Genomic DNA, 15,792 nt, shown 5'->3' with positions numbered 1-15,792 from the left:
AATCACATATAATGATGAACAAAGTGATTAAATAATATACATCAAAATTAAACTACACCTGATGAATCTGTGATTTACAGTAGAAATATATATGATATTTAAAAGCATAGAATTTGTCAGGGTTTTTTTTTCTCATGGAAGTTTGTCGTTTTGGTAGTAAGGTGAAATTTCCCCCAGCTCTTCATATGCATGTGCAGTGGTGTTTTCTTGTTCACACACGAACATCAGAGAGGGCTCTATGTACTCTGGATCCTTTTTACGTTTATTTAATTTTTCAATTCTGATTCTTTGGCTTTTTGTGGTTTGCATACACTGATTCCAAGTTGTCTGAAAAAGCATACATACATAAGCATTAACAATGCACTTTTATTGACGAAAATTAAACAAAAAAAAAACAATAACATCAATCTTTAGACAAAAAAATAAAAATAAAATGTGTTTACTTACCGAGTCACTAAAAACACAATTAGCAATCCAAATAATATAATTATGGAAACACAGACATAGAGGGGAATCGATGATTGACAGTTGGATACAGGATCATTGGTAACTAACACAAAATAATTTACAACTTGAAATACAAATACGAAAACCTTTTCAAATTATAATTTTGATGCTGAAAAAAGAAAATCCATCTTAATTCAAGGGATAAAATGTTAAATTATTCTTCAAAATATTTTTTGAAATAAGTTGAAAGTAACTTTATTATTAAATTGACATTTTTAGCACTCTAAGCGCTTTTTATTATACCTTGGTCACAACGATCACCCTCGTAACCAACGTCACATCCACGTGGACAATGACCAGTCACGTGATGACACTGTTCCCCGTACACGTAAAGACAGCTTCCACATTTCAGCGAGCATCTGTATCCATATGTGTTGTTATTGCACGCTACAGAGGAACTAAAAATGTTATCACATGTATCTTATAATAAAAATGTTGTTTTATTCATTTCCTTACACTTTTGTGAAAGATAAGAGGTTGTTGATTCAAATAATTATATGGTGTACAATTTTTTTGAATAATTATTTTTTGCAATATAAAAATTTTAACGCATAGATTCAATAAGCTTATATAGTGAACATCAGTTATTAAAAAACACAGTGCTTTAAAGGATTGCGTTTACTCAGGGTTTCAAATTGAAAAAAAGATCAAAGTATTGTTCTAAAAACACAAAATACCGATATTATCAAAAACTATGAAAAATGATATCCGTGGATTGTGTATCTGAGAAAAATATGCTATGACTAATGTAGATTTAAATTCAAACAGAGGAAATTCGAACTAAATTTTTCATTTCTTTTTTTATTAATTTTTTTTTTGGTAACAATTTAATCGCAAAAGTAAGTGTCTATGCATTTTGCCGCATCATTTTACAATTTTTTTGGTTTTGTTATCTCATGTAAAATTTTACATTACTGGCTGACACGCAATAGCTATAATCAAAAGAAAAAATGCATAAAACCACTTCAAGATAGCAAATCTCAAATATTTGATCACTGACCTTAAATGATTTTAATACCAACAAAATATATGTACAATATAAGTAGTTTTTGACAATTAAAGGTTTTGGGGTCCTATTAGTAAGGTTTTTTTTTTTTGGTAATACTCGATCAAAAATAGGTAAATTTTAGAAAATCGTGGAAATTCAAACTTTGATGTTATTTTTTGGGGAAGAAATATATACTTAAAGTTAATAAAATTATCCATATTTCAGTGATTACATCCCTCCATCGTTTTATATTTATAACTATTTCAAAATAAAGGAAATCGTGGCTAGGGTGGACAATTTTAACAGATTTTTCAGTTAATATTCAAAGGCCACTAGCATGAAAAGAAGGTCACTGATCCCTTTTTTTTTTAAATGTTAAAAATTAAAATACTATTGTACTACTACAAGTGCAACTAGTAGTATTTCATTCCTTATAGTGAAACTGTTGTGCCCCTGAGTAAACGTAATCCTTCAAATCAAATCAGGTTTTTGTAATCTGTGAAAGATAATATTCCCTTGTTTACAATCACTCCCTTCGTAACCACTCTCACATCCGTTTGGACAAGTACCATGAGTATAATGACACTGTCCTTTGCTGAGACAGTGACCACATGAGATATTGCAGTAGCGCCCAAATTTTCCAGTAATGCATTCTGTAAGATATTTCAGCATGCGATTTTGACATCAGCATTTACTCAAATAATTGATTTAAAGAGATAATATCTAAATGTTATATTTTCATAACCTTAAAGAAAAAAAGAAAGATAAAAAGAAAACTCATGCATATAGCTACAAAGCCACATTTTATGTATCAAATCGTGTTGAAGGAATAAGGAATTATATATTTAGTGTTATGTGTTTATCAAATATCTTCAGGGTATTGGAATCCAATAAAGCGTAAAAGGATTTATGATAAATTTAATCATGCCCGAATTAGTCATTATTTATATTCATATAACTTTTGGCAACTGTAACTTTGAATATTAAAATAGCCATTGATAAAATGCATTAAATGATACGTTACAAAGCCAATCGCTTATTAGTGTTATCACAAAAAAGACTTGAAAATGTAAATATGTAAAAATAGATAGGTTTAGCTGAAAAAAAAGAATAGATTAAATTTACTTGTATCGCATTTAACTCCTTTCCAGTCAAGTTGACATCCACCCACGCAATGGCCCGTAATTCTATCACATCGATTTGGAACTCCACAGTTGATGTTACACTGTTCATTGCAGTCGTAACCATAACGATCTTCAGGGCAACCTATTAAAACGGAGTAAGAAAAATAAAGCCAAAAAAAAAAAAGTTTAAAAACATTTTCCTATAAAGGTCTACTTAAAGAGATTAGCACATTTTAATAAAAACATTTCTATCGTTATATGAAGTGAAATTTGTTTTGAAAATGATACATGCACTATTTATAATTCCTAACAGTTTTATTCTAAGCGGGATAAAAAACCAAAATCAAAATCAAATTAAGATATTTACATTTCCCAGTCTTTGCCTGATATAACACTATGTATCGATTTTGTACTATATAACCCATAACTTCAAATGACGCCAGAATAAGGCGCCAGAGGGATTTGCTTATTTATATTTAAATATTTAATCGTACGATGGCTTATAATTATATAAATGTAAGTATTAAGGAATCATTCTTTGAATATTATGAGATGATAACTTCGGTTGGGGCTTGATCAAATCTATCATAAAGCCATCCGGGCTTTATTGGATTTGATCACGCCCCGACCAAAACTATCACCTCATAATACTCAAAGAATTATTCATTATTCCTTAAATCATATTATTCTTCTATTATCCACCGATTAAATTGAATGTATGGCTTCGAAATATATAAAACAAGATATTGATAAAGTAAGAGTAGTCCTTTTTTGGCATTTGTGGCCAGAAAAATGTTAATTTTTTAAGTAAAGTTCATCTGAACTGATAGTCTAAGGTAAACTTTCTAATAACATGTTTACCGTCTTCCATCCGGCTGTCCGTCCGTCTGTTTTTAACGGTCAGTCCGTCTATTTTTGTAAACTTTTCCAACCACAAGACTAAATCTTCCAAAATTTGGTATACAGAATCATATCGGGGATTAGGAAAGAAAAATAAAGAAGTGTATCTTTATTTTTTTCCTACAAAATTCACTGCACATAAAATGATTACTTTTACATAAATTCTTCTCTGTATAATAAATTTTGTACATTTCCTAAACCAGGACGAAGGACTAATGGAGCTAAAGAAACAAACATAGAAATATTTGGGGGATATTCAAAACTCTTCTCCACAATGTTTTAATTTGTAACGGTGTTATGCAAGCACCTTCATATAGTGTTAATTCAAAATTGTTCAACTCCCACCCCTGACCAGTAATGAAATCCAATGATAGGTTCAGTGCTCAACCTAGGAAATATATATTTCACTGCGTATATTTAATGCCGTTAAATGACATATACAATTTTGATAAAATTTAGCCCACTTTTATGGCTCAGATCATAAAATTTTGCCATAGGTTCTGAAGATGAACTGACTTAACCACAATGACATATTCTAAACATGTTTTAGCTTTTCAGTTTTGATTTTTTTAAATGCATTTCTTTGGTATTTAGAGCCCTAGGATAAACTAAAATTGCTTATTGATGTACCTTGGATACAAGTCTTAATAACCAACCTTTCACATTTAATCATTATTCAATGTCATATTTTGTTATTTGTTGATACGTTGATGCTATGGTTAACAGGGCTGGTCAGTTGATGCATCTCTTCGAACCTAGGATACAATTCATTTATGAATTGTATTACAATATCTAAGTAGAATTAAAATCAAAGAGGGATACAAGAACTGTGGAGGGATGCGGCAACTGGGCATTTTGTTGTAGGGATGCGGCAACTGGACATTTTGTTTATGTGAAACATAGAGTTCGAACATGAAATAAAAACTTATTGTAACATTATAGGAAATACATATGTAAAAGGATGTGTAAACACGTTTAACACCTATAAGATGTTGATGTTATAAGTTCATAGCATTTGGTATTGATGTCACGTACTGTATGCACACTTGGCACCTTGCCATCCTCTGTCACAACCATTCGGACAACGTCCGTGAACGTGATGACACTGTTCACTATTTTTACAGCTTCCGCAATTCTGCTGACACTCCGGACCATATGTTTTGCTACTGCACTCTTGGAGTTGAGAAAATTAATTATACATTTTATAGATTTTTTATATATTATACATAATTATAGATTTATTTTAATAAAAGAAATCTTGAGAAATTATACCGCTGAGTAAAAAAGCTAATGATACGAATTTCAAATATTTCAAAGCAAATCCAATTTACTATTAAATCGTCTATTGATTACATAGAGAAAGTAGATTTGATATTTTGAAATAATTCTTAACCATGAACGAAAAAATTACGTTCGTTACAAGTTGGACCTATGTAACCAGCAACACAACCGAGACACGTTCCATCCACAATGTGACAGTGACCTTCCTGACAGTTGTGTGGACAACGTTGATAACAGTCTTCTCCGAAATATCCTCGGGTGGGACATCCTGATAATCCAATTCAAATACTTCAAAAACAGCACAAGCCTAAAAAACTAAGTGGTGTAAAATACTTATGAAAAAAACCACGCTTCTTGTAAATGATATGCCTTAGCCTGTAGAAATTGGCTGCTGGTGAATGGTTACACATTGCACTTTGCAGAAAATGTGCTAAACGACTTTATGTATAGCAACAACATTTCAGCTGAATCTATTAAATCTAAACATACAAAATTACTCAATATGAATTGCTAATTAGTGTATGTCAAACGATCGAAACGAGTGTAAAATGTGAACGTGTCATGCTACATTAGTGAAATAAATATTTTTTTCACGTCCATAGAACAATATCAACTTCAAACGTCAAGATCAAAACAACCAACCAAAGAATACATCTTTAATTTTGATCATATATAAGTATAGCAAGAAGCTATTTTTCTAAGTCAATAACATTTCAAGCATTTTTTTTTTTCAAGTAAAGCTTAATGATATCAGCAAATAATGAGCATAATTCGAAATGTATAAAGAAAGATCTTTAATATCCTTTCTCTTAAAACCAACAGGCCATAACAAACGCGACCTCTTCAAAAACATCCTTGACAAGTGTAGATTAATATAAAACTAATTCATGATTCCATAAGACAGGGTTTTGCCCCAATGGCAGTCACATATTTACATGGATTTTGGATACTGTAAGTAATCAAACAGCAACTGACCTAACTTACCAGACTGGTATACAAGCACTTCAAACAGTTGGGTATCAAAACTTATATTACGACTGTTTTTTGGTACATCTAGTTACCTTTACGATGCATTCTCATTGGAACATATTTCAATGTGACTTTTCGGATAAAAATTTACTGTAACTAAATTACAGATTGGTTCATTTTAAAATCATGGTGATGATATTTTTTAAAATTATTTTTAAGCGAAAGGGATATTTGTGTAAAAGATTTATACTTTTAAACCCTTAGGTATTTAAATACTGCAAATATTCTACGGAATAAAACTATTGAACCTAACATCTAATATTAACTAATTTACTTATATTTGTAATAAAAGACAACTGAAAAAAGAAACCAATGAAAAAATATATACTGTTGGTAACTTTATTCTTAAAACCAGATTGGTCTATTGAACCAATTTTTCGATAAATCAATTCAACAAATAAATTAATCAAAACGTTTCATCAAACGTAATAGTTACATATTTCGTTTTTTAACTTGGATTGATATAAAATTCTGAATCTGTATCTTATTTCATCCATTATAACAATACCAAAATATAACTTAATTAGCGCAGTCCTTTTATAATTCTTTCAATCAAGAATACTCACTATATTCTATAATATCGTATTACTGACTAGTTCTAACTAAAATTATTAAAAGAAAGCACCACTTTAACACAACAATTTTAGATTGAATTCTCAGTAATTGAAAAGTTTCATTATCATTTTTTTATTTTTTTCTCAACATTTTCAGAAAAGGTCCCAAAACCAACATACCAATCATACAATCATCCACAACACTCTCACTATCAATTTCAATTACTCACCATACACTTCCAATTCACAGAGCTCATTGAAAGCGAAACGGGAATACCCAGCAGGATACGGAGGGTGGATTCTGTTGTTGTGGTAGATAACGTATCTTCCATGTGTGATACACGTGATGTTTGTAGGATTAGGTATTGTGGCCCTCGTATAGTTTGTGTCCTTAAAACATAGTTTCCCGTCCTCTTTGTTGGTGGTGTTCGATATATACACCGAAAATCCTAAAAATCTGCAGGTGTACCCATTCTGCAAGTCTAATTTAATTAAGATCAGGCCCTGGGGTCATAAAACTTAGACGAGCTTACTTTTGATCTAAGTCTCACTTTTACAAAAGGAACATATAGTGGAAAAGTGAGATTTAGATCAAAAGTGAGCTCGTCTAAGTTTTATGGCCCCAGGGCCAGAATTACAAATTGGTTGTTAAGCTTGTAACTTTTTTAAATATATGGTAAGTATATGTCACACTTCATTTTTAAAGCGCTAACCATAGCTAAGCGCTTTACTGGCGTTAGACTTCTACTTTCGGTGCATCAAATAACCGCCCCCTATGAGCAGAAATATGCATCATTTAAAGTCGTTAGGGAACCAGTTTCAGGGGTTTACGCACATAGTTGCACGGGCTATTGCGAATATAAAGTTCGGGTTATTGTGAATCTAAGGTGCGGGGCTTACGAACATCATTGCAGGGGCTGTCACGCAGTGATGAGGAAATATAGTGCTATAGTGCCTACACAGAAGCTGAAATATAGAAAAATCAAATCGATTCTTTCTAACTAAGCTCATACAAAGTAAATTTTCTTTAGAACCAAGCTAGGTTAGCGCTTTTCAGTCCTATCAGTACTTTGATTTAATAAACTGTCTACTACAAATAGGCTACATCAATTAAAATTATTTGACAGTGTGCAAGATCTAGCTTATGATTGATCTTTCGATCAAATAAGAGAGAAACTGATTTCTTTTCATTATTATGCAGTGGATATCCATGTTATTTTTGACTTATAAGCAATTCTAAGTAAATAAATCTAAAGTAATATGGAGGAATTGTATGCACATTGTTAAAAAATTTGGGTGCAATTGTGGGCTGATTTAAATAGAAATAGCATCAGTGAACTTACTGTTGGTCATATCTAATGCACAAACATTTATATATTGATGTAATGCTGCACAAGGACGCGTAAAGTGGTTCTTTGCTACCGATACCATGCAATATATAACTACATCAAAAGTAGCTTGTTATTGAGATCTTGAAAAAAAAATCACAAAAACATTATCTCATTGAATATTTCTTCAGTTCAGTAACCGACCATTTCTACAAGACATATATTGTCCGGATTTTTTGTAAATTATTTGTAAATGTTTGTGCATTAGAAATTATCATTCCTAAATCTCATGAGCTGATGTGGGTGATATTTAAAATGCTTGATCTTTCTGGTATTAGAACGTTTGTTACCCCATACAATATTATCCGTCCTGTACTGTATAAAGATGTGATGTATACTGAGTACTTCTCCCAGATCTACCCGCCATTCTGCTGTTGATCTATAATTGGCTGATATCACACATTGTCCTCCAATAGAAGACAAATTTGAATACAGTCCGTCCACAGCATGCTCCGCTCCCCATAGTCCATTAAAAAATGGATACCGGTGCCACGCTGGTCTATTGTATGCGACGTTTACTGAAAATTAACAAAGTTAGAGAAGAAAGTATCAAAAATGAAAACTAAGTGATCGATATCTTAAAAATCAAAACGTACCTGAATAATAGACGGTCCAAACGGAATTAACCAAATGCTGACAATTGCAATTCTCTCTTAAAAGATACTGCTTAACCTTCTGGAATAATTTTTCCCATAATTTTCCCATAATTTTTCCCATAAGCGACTAAATACGAACCAAACACTTAAATGTTGTGTCTATTGTTGATATAGTAAAAATAAATCATCCTGATTTCAAATAAAAAATAATAAAGTTGCTAAAAATAAACCGCCATAACAAAAAAAAAAACATATTTGTGACAATATTATATTGCAGTTGTAATCAGCGTTGCGATTCATATTACAAAAACATGTTAAAATGAGATGCGAGATAATTAACGACGACTTATGAATTTATACACACTTGTATGCAGTTTTAATTAAACTAAGCCCAACAGTCTGATAAAATAACCAACATTCATTTATTAACAAAACAAAACATAGTTTGTTAGACTTATTTTAACTTAAATGACTGTTATATGATTTTTTTTAAAATTGTGAAACAGTCGTTTAATCAGCCCTCAAAATTCTAATTTGACAAGTACACGATTTGTGAAAACACAGTTGACCTGCATTTTTCATTGTTTTGAATACAATTTTGTATTTTCAATTTAAAAAAAAATGTCGTTATTCGATTTGTGAACGTGACATTTGTCATATCAGCTTCTGCAATGCATGTTTCAAACGTGTCCATATCTGTTAAAGTCTTTATTTAATGAATTACATTTTCATAGAAAGTTAATATATCGATATCCTTTTGAAACTACAAGGAAACTCACTTCTCACATATCATTGCAATGTTCATAAAATATATCAAGTTTCCCTCTTTTTTTTTTATTAATTGATAAATCAGCTTGTCAAAAATGAAAGAAAATATAGAAATTGTGATAGGATAGACAGTTTATAATGAGCTGATGTCCGTATGTTAACTTCCTTCAAATTCTTTTTTATTGTCAATATTTTAAATGAAGATTCGTGTTTAGAGAAAAATTAGTGCAGGTATTAAATTAATTATGAAAAGGGTATCCATTTTAAACTATTTTATTCGGCATATCCTGATCCTATAAGAACACAACACACGATTGTATTTTTTGGTTTTCCCAGTCCTTTGGAAACACAACATTTCTAAAAACCTTTACTATCAATTTGAGTTAACTGAAGTTCAGAGACAATAAACTATTGCGCATATGTAATATCAAAATAAAAACGAAGACATGCAGAGAAAAAAATCTGAACAGATTAAATAAACGTTGGTGAGGTGTTTATACATTTTTGTTATTTTCGTTATAGTTAAGGAGAAGCAAGTAATGTAAATACAACAATTATTTTTTTATTCATATTAGAAAAAACAATTCGTTCAAGGTTTGAACCAAATGGAATTTACTCAAGAAAAGAAATAGTTTTGCTTGTAAAATATACAAACTTTTTCCACGGCATCTTTTGATTATGCAGCAAAATTGACTCTACAGTAGTTTACAAATTATAATGTCATCTTTGGATATATGTAACGTATCAAAATTAAAAGTTGGTTTTCAAATATGTTTCAGGGTTATTTTTCAAACTTTTAAAATGATAAGTAGTTTCTTACTTTATTTTAACAAAAGGAGTAAACAAAAGTGTATTAAAATAGTCTTACCGTATGATTTCGCCAAGCAATTTAAATTGAAGTGCAAAAGGAACCACAGCTTATACATTTTAGGGAGACTCAAACTTGTAGTTTATTCACAAGTACCTTAAAGTTTGAAAAAAAAATATTTTGGTTGCAAAGCACGGTTATAACTCACCGCTATAAATCCATTCAGGCATAATAATAGGTTATGCATTTGTTAGTCGCCGACGAATAGAAATGGTGTTGTTATTAAGGTCTTCCGTTTCCAACGGAAGACCTTGTACTGATTCTGTTGGAAATTCTTCATTATTATTTTTCTTCTTCTTTTTCTTCTAGACGTTTCTTTAAACTGTAATATCTCGCTTGTTTGTGATTAGATTTTATTCAAATTTTCAGGGTTTATTGGCAATGACAATAGCTTACTATAGCACAAAAAAATTTGAAATCGCTACTTCCGGTTTTGAGTTATTCCCCTTTGAATATTTTTTTAGTGGGTCTCGTGTACCTGCAAAGGCTCCGAGTTGATCCGTAGCAAGTAGTTTTAATTTACAAATCCTTAATGTAGACATCTTGAACGTTGTCCTCCTAGTTTTACATGTTTGATTAACCCACGTATACTTCTTAAAAAATTACATCGAAATTAATGTTTCAAAAAATGTTAAATTTTGCTTATATCTTTCCTCAATAACTTTTTAGTTGTAAATTTTTTCTAGACACATATAGAACAAAAGTTGTGCAGAATATTAAGAGCTTTCATTTGATACCATAACAAAGGGGCTAGCCCCAAAATGAGGGGTCTAGATCCCTTTAAAGTCTTTGCTTCATAACTCTAAAACGGTAATATTTTCGATATGGGCGTCGCTGCAAAAAATGTTGTTTGTGACTTTATTGATCTCATAAAACTGTTTTTGTGTTCGGGTATTGCATAATATGAGGGAAAAAGTAATACGTGTTGACCAGTACTCGCGGCAATTTGGCCAAGTTAACGAAACTCTCCCTCGCCCGCGGCCGAGAAAATCGGTCACCATGGTCGCGGCTGGGCTACCTAGCGGTCAGCGGATATCTAATACACGAGAGTTGCGTCTCTCATATACGAGTTTATTTAGCCGCCAACTCAAGAATTGTTTTAGTTTTGATTACACATAAAAGTTTATCGACTAAACGATTCGGTGTCAATTAAGAAATTGTTCAGTTAATTAATAAAAGCAATGTCATTCTCAATCTAAAGCAATATTAGACATAGATCAATTGTTGGTTTTAAGTTTAAAATAAAGAACTTTTATTTGATAGAATATGGTCATTATACTGCAAACTTTTCAAATCGTCCTGGGTTCTGAGCTGTGCGTGTCTGTGCGTTGAACCTTTACGTAATCTATCCTTCGTCAACGGCCGAGGAGATGAGCCACGGCTGCACTACCTAGCGGTAAGCGGTTATCTAATACACAAGATTCGCACACCGCGACGCACACTTAGATGAAGAAGAATGTGATTGAGTTTATATAGCCGTAAATACAAGAACTGTTTTAATGTTATGTTATAAAAGTTTGTCCATCTTGTATTTATTTAATTAAACATTTGAGTGAAAATGAAAATTAATGAACGATTTTACTCCAAATCGGAAACATTGTCAGACATTAATTAATGGCTGGTTTGTATATCTAAAAAAAATTAACCCTCCCCCCTACCCCAATATTAAATGATGATCATCCCTCGCACATGGCCGAGGAGATACATGTATAGCGCGAGTGGACAAGTGATCCGCAGTCGGCTCGTGTTCTTCTACATGTACCTTATTACGCGTTCATGTTTCATATTTTGCACGGACAGAACTATACTTATTATGTTTTCAACTATTATATAGGATTAAGATGAAAAGATAAATTTATTTTGCTTGTACAGCTGATTGAGCATTGATTTAGTTATACTATAGCGTACAAGGTAGTTTAAAAATCAACTCAAATTATAATCAAAGTGCCATGTTACATGTTTGCGGTAGGTGCTAGCACGATAAAAGAATGTCCTGAATTGTCCTGAATTGAGGCATTTAATGATTATTTGAAAGAATATTCACATGAGTTTTAAACAACTGAAGATTAGATTCTATCGGTCCCATATCAATCACTCTGTAGTTTTTCTAATACATGGTTGTTCGTTTGAGTGTGGAAGCGAATTCATTGCTGCGTCCCCACCCCCTCCTCCCGCCCCGCTAACAAGTGCTCGCGCTGGATTTTTTTTAAATTGGCGAAAAGATATCCAGATCTGTCGAAAATCATTTTTGGTGACTTCTTCTTATGTGTAACATTTTCTATTCAACGTGTTTCACTTTCCCACCCGATTGTTTATTCTGTCAGTCTGTGTTAATTCAATCGCCACGTGCGACCTTAAATCTTGTGTCGCTTTAGCACACACAACTCAAAACATATGTAATTGAGTAACAGTTGGAAGGTGCTTTTATTAACAATAAGACTATTATTCGAAGTCAATCATCTTTACATTAAAGATGTGGAATCGTTACCTGAGAGTGTGGCTAATAAATTAACCCGTTAAACAGACTTAACTTCTATAGTTATCAACAGAATAATTCATAATATATTATAATTGAAAGTTGGAAGTCAAAGGAAATTTTGTTCTTTAAAAAATACGACTACATTATGCAATGCAGTCGATCGCCATCGAAATCATCAAAGTACTGCAAGTGTCGACAGATTTCTTATTTCTTTGAAAGACCATAATTGTTCACTTGACTTGCAGACTATAATATAGCGACATATCTGCCTCCAAAAAATATATGCGCTTCTCAAAGTTACACTTAAGTGCGTTATTGGGGATTTTATTTATTGCTAATTGTATGAAAATTGATAAAAAAAATTAATTGAAGTTGTGTATTATGAGGTTGTAATGCAACTTAATTTACTTACAAGGTTAGCTACAGCCAGTGGAATAATAATTTTAGGTGAACAATGAATACCCAATATATTAAAATACAAGATAAATAGTTTCCAGAACTATAATACTATGCATGTGTATATGAAGGTTGCACCCTCATTTGTATGGATGTAGGTGAGGAGGTAAAGGTGTATCGATATACATACAATGTATGACTGCACATACGGATTCCGGACCGTGGCTACAAGACGATACACATAATAGTTTTTTAATACATCAATGCGCAGTTTGATCTAGAAACTGACCAGTTTCATAACTTCTTCGAATTTCTCTAACACGGACTGTCTAATTCCTTCCCAGAATTCCAATTTACGCAAGCGCAATTGAAGTTTTTTTTCAATTTTATAAATCAACCCACTGACATAAAAATAAGGATTTTGCATATCATTACATCGTCGAGAGAGGTGCTATTCATTCTGTAAATAAGGTTATTTAATTACATTACGTTACATAGCGGTGTCTTTATGAAACAGAACCATCTGGTGTAAAATTTAGATGCTCGCTTTTGCATAAATTCTCCCGCTGATCTTTTTTTTTTAGCTGATTATTTATTATTTTGAATGTCCAAGTTTACTCGTATCATTAAATGATATCAGACGACACACATTTCCCTATAGAAAAGTTCAGAGATGCCATTAATTTTGACTAATTACTAAAGTTTGTCCGCACGTAACAATTCTAAACTTGCATATAGTCTTCAAAAATTTAGAAAGATTTGAATAAAGGAGTTATCTTAGAGAAAAGGTTTCGTGTTTTGTAGGCGTGTTCGGTTTTAAAAGAAAAATACAATTCCTGACATGAGTCATGGGTACATACTGTTTATAACAATGCTTGCTACCCTTTGAAAATTTAACTCGCCATTTAACATGATGTCTCATTTTTTAAAGAATTTTTGAAATGATTACACAAACTGTGTTCGACAAATAGTTTTCATACAGCATTTTCTTCCTTTCTTTTCAAAACATGTTTTATATACAGGCTTTCAATCACAACACGTTTTTATAACAAAAGCAGAACTGAAAGTTTAGTCATTATAGTCGTTTGACACCATATCACATATATTTTCAACCCGCAGCAACAACGGAAGACCTACTCGTGGCTTTGCCACGAGCTCTGCTCTAGTTACATGTTCCGTTTAATCGATGATAATTTACATGACACTTAACAGAGGGAGACTTAACTCAATTATATTCTTTGTTAAGTGTTTCCTGTTGATTTATATGAGAGTAACGAGCACTGCAGAAACATGTTTTAATATACTTATACCTGTTTGAACGCTTCCTTAATTATTTATAATTGATGTAGAATATCGAAATTGTATCTATTGTCCATTAGAACGTGACATACATGTAGAAGGATTGGCGAATATTTTTTTATATTAATAAAATTTTACTACCACGACTTTTAATCTAAGTTTGATGTTAGCCAGACTAATGAGTTGATAAATGTAAAATCAATTCTAGACATATGGTTTTAGATTTATGAGTTGCAAACAAAATTTTAAAGTAAGTGACGGGTAAATACTTAATGGGTGTATATAATATATGTATGATTAAGAAGAAATAGCCTGATAAATTATGAAATTGTGTTCAGAGGAACGTTAAAGCTGACATGAATTCATAAAAGCATTTGGTCGCCATATTACTTTCGATCGCTCCTCTACTGCCACTGGGGTATATAAACCGGTTGTGAAAGTTACGGTCCGTTGCTTTCCGATCAAGGCATTCAGGTTGCACGGACTTCTAAATGCATAATCATATCATTGTAGTAAAATGTTTGTAATAAAAGAATAACGGAAACAACAATCAATGAAATACAAAAAAATATTTATTCTTTGAAAGGATTTCGCAGGTATCCATATTATTTTTGCACTGACAGTGCTGCCTTACTTCGCATGCACATCGAACACGTGTGTCGTTCATACAGAGTACATAACGTCTGCATCTTTTTGAAAACCCCAGCGGCACTACATCCAACACAATAGTCAAATGATAGTAAATCCAAGAAAGTAACAACATAACATCTATTCCTGCAAAAAACGCTCCGTTTCTAAAATCCATGGGATCATTGACATTGCTCGATCTGCCACAGTGTGTAGTTTACGCATGTGCGATGTTATAACATACACAGGAATACGGTCCACAATAATCGAGGAATTTATTTTGTAAGTATCTGCGCCTGGATTTCAGTCTGTCCTGTTTCGGCGTTTATTGGATATATCTTGCCAGTGCAGTGGTTGTCTTATTATTTTTCTTCAAAACGCTTGTCTATGTGTCATTTCGTTCAAGGTAACGTGTTCGGGTGTATGGAATTCCTGAATGCGGTGAAGCATGAATAGTCCTCTCGGCCTTATGTAGGGGGTGTATGGATAAACAGAACAATAGAAATCGACAACTAATATTGCGGCAATCGGAGATAAAAGAGAAATAATGCGTATTTATAAATTCATGTCAGCTTTAACGATAGAGAACGAGAGAACAAAATTTGAAGTAAAAAAAATAATCAGCTACCAAAAAACTAATTGTTCAATATTTTTAGCTATTTTTTTTAGAATGTTCTGTTTGCAAAATTGACGTGTTAATTAACTAGTGACGAAAATAAACAACCGAAAATTAAGCAATTTTCGTAGCAGTGGTTCAATATGTGCTGCGAAATTTTCTAATTCTTGACCATGTCAGTGGGAAAATTCAAGATGTGTCACACGATGTGAATTGGACAAATGATATTTTCAGTACGTTAGTGTCAAAAGTAGTGTTGTATACGTTTTGTTACTAAATCGATTGATATTTTCCTTTGGCTTTCATAAGATAACTTTTCTCACTATAATATAGTGATACTATATAATATAATCAGGTATATATAGCTTAACA

The 15,792-nt window shown here is 32.0% G+C and overlaps 2 long non-coding RNA genes across 2 annotated transcripts; both read right to left on the bottom strand.

The window, feature by feature from the left end:
* Positions 1-37: 37 nt before the first annotated feature.
* Positions 38-911, bottom strand: LOC136270955 (uncharacterized). Its single transcript, XR_010708810.1, has 3 exons — positions 751-911; positions 448-550; positions 38-327 (listed from the first exon to the last, which is right to left on the bottom strand). It is a non-coding gene; the product is annotated as an uncharacterized lncRNA (long non-coding RNA).
* Positions 912-4,530: 3,619 nt separating this feature from the next.
* On the bottom strand, positions 4,531-8,517 carry LOC117687933 (uncharacterized). The gene is made up of 4 exons (XR_010708809.1): positions 8,062-8,517; positions 6,614-6,865; positions 4,931-5,068; positions 4,531-4,692 (listed from the first exon to the last, which is right to left on the bottom strand). It is a non-coding gene; the product is annotated as an uncharacterized lncRNA (long non-coding RNA).
* Between the last annotated feature and the right edge of the window lie 7,275 nt (positions 8,518-15,792).

This window comes from Magallana gigas, chromosome 1 (assembly GCF_963853765.1).
Source record: "Magallana gigas chromosome 1, xbMagGiga1.1, whole genome shotgun sequence".
Taxonomy (NCBI): domain Eukaryota; kingdom Metazoa; phylum Mollusca; class Bivalvia; order Ostreida; family Ostreidae; genus Magallana; species Magallana gigas.
Note: the sequence above shows the minus strand (reverse complement) of the source record. Positions and strands in the feature narration are given on the sequence as shown.